General features: G+C 40.7%; 1 protein-coding gene across 2 annotated transcripts in view; it reads right to left on the bottom strand.

Moving 5' to 3' along the window:
* Positions 1 to 630: 630 nt before the first annotated feature.
* TRAFD1 (TRAF-type zinc finger domain containing 1) overlaps positions 631 to 2037 on the bottom strand; it is a 61397-nt gene continuing 59990 nt past the window's right edge. For both annotated transcript variants that reach the window (XM_077462031.1, XM_077462032.1), the window contains one exon: positions 631 to 2037. This exon is cut by the window's right edge and continues 2522 nt beyond it. The gene's annotated coding sequence lies outside the window, so the exon portion shown is untranslated.

Raw genomic sequence — 2037 nt, 5'->3', positions numbered from 1 at the left:
AGACATCAAACAACTGGAAAATCTGACAAACTCAGGGAGGGAAACACATATATGAGAGGTTCCACAGGACATACCCTGTTTCCTCGAAAATAAGACTTAGCGTGATTGTCGGTGATGGCTGCAATATAAGCCCTACCCCCCAAATAAGCCCTAGTTAAAGTCCTTGTAGGTCTTATTTTCAGGGTAGGGCTTATTTGGGGGGTAGGGCTTATATTGCAGCCATCACCGACAATCACGCTAGGTCTTATTTTTGGGGAAACAGGGTAGCTTCATACTCCTGTACAGAGGAATTTAAAACATTTAAATTGAAAGGAACACTAGGAAATAAAGAAAAACTCTGCAGTGTCATTCCTTCGTGGCTGCACCAATGAGATGATGGCCAACCCTGTTGTTAAGGGAGATCCTGCAGTATTTCAGCCAGAAACTGAGTCATGCCAAAGAAGATGGTTATGAGTTTTATTTAGTGATGTTGTCACAGGCTAGTTGCTGCCAGTAATAAGATTGTTAATCTGCCATGGGCCTGAAAGGAACAGAGCACTTTGCCTTTGTCAGAATCAATTATGCACTGCAATCATCATTAGCTGTTTAGGCAAAATTATTGACACACAGCATCAATTTTCAGAAACCATATTAGGTATAAAGTATTTTATTTGTTTATAGACAAACTTGAAACACAAATACACCACACATTACAGCAAAAAATAGATTTCTGAAGAAGGCTTAAAGCAGAACTCCTGGTAAAAGCATTTTTTTCCTCATTTCAGAAGTGTAAATAGTTACCTCTGCTAGGATATATTCCATGGGCTGTATTGCTGCTTTGTCTTTTACCATCACTAGTGCCATTGTTTATTTGCTCCTATCTAGCCTTGGCACAAAATACATGGCATTATGTGAATGGTGATATGGAAATAGTGATAATAAAGGACAGAGCAGGAACCCAGGCATGAGATGCACCTTAGCGGAGGAAAAATGCCCATAGTTCTACGCTAATAGCACAAAAAACAAACAACAAAAATATCAAAACACAGAGTGTAAGGTACAACAAAAATTTCTGAGAATGCACACTACTAAAATAATATAGGACCTCTAAAGTCGCTCTATAAAAAAAAATGATGACGGTTCAGGTGATGACGTGACAGGTATCACAGCATGTTAACCAGCACTGTGCAAGCCACAGCTATGAAAGATTGTATTTTATAGCACAGATGGTACAGACATATGGATAGAAAGCACTCAACTTTCATTAGGGAAGTGTAATATAAAATTTAAGCTGAACTCCAAGTAATTACACTGTAGGAACCCCCATGTGAGAACAGTTTCACCTGTCAAAGGGATCTGTAATTCTTTGCCAGTGATGCAGACCATCTACCATACACAGCACAGCCAGCTGACATCCAACCTGCAGACTATACCTAAAGAGATCCTGTACTTTTATCACATGTATGGCAAAGCTATAGGTCTACTTTAATGCCGTGGATGTGCTCACCTTTTGCTTTCAGCCTCCTGCTGCTCCATGCAGCCTCCGAACTCCAATCAAGGCTTACATGGGACTAAGGTCTTTCATACTGTCCCAAAAAAATAGAGCTGGGCCATGAGATGACTGATATGCTTCTCTGCATCTAGAAAAACCGGGTATTTTCCTTACCCCCAAGTAGAACAGTGAGCAAGTGAAGGAAAGGCGAGCATGTGCTTATGTGCTTGCTGGAGAGGGAGGTATTAAAGCAAGCCTTTGCATAGGCAAAACACAAGGTAACCAAGTTAAAGTGATACAACCTGGTTCCAGACCCACCTCAACTTGTGAATGGCCAATGGCGATAAAAGTAGTACACAGATAAGGTCATCCTCCTGTACAGCACTATGCAAAGCAATAGGCATAGAGGTCTCCAGAAATGCCAGCCCTGCCTAAAAGGTAGATTTGAAGCATGAAAGGCTGTTTCCTGCAAAGTGACCTTTATCAGTAATGGAAGGAAAATGCATGGGCTAAATTATACAGAAGCCACAATACTACTAGTTGTAGAGTACTCTAGTTATATGCAT

The sequence above is a fragment of the Lithobates pipiens genome, unplaced genomic scaffold (genome assembly GCF_037356315.1).
Source record: "Lithobates pipiens isolate NorthernLeopardFrog02 unplaced genomic scaffold, aLitPip1_a1.2 Scaffold_3, whole genome shotgun sequence".
NCBI lineage: Eukaryota > Metazoa > Chordata > Amphibia > Anura > Ranidae > Lithobates > Lithobates pipiens.
The sequence above is the reverse complement of the archived record's forward strand: the minus strand, read 5'-3'. Positions and strand labels throughout refer to the sequence as shown.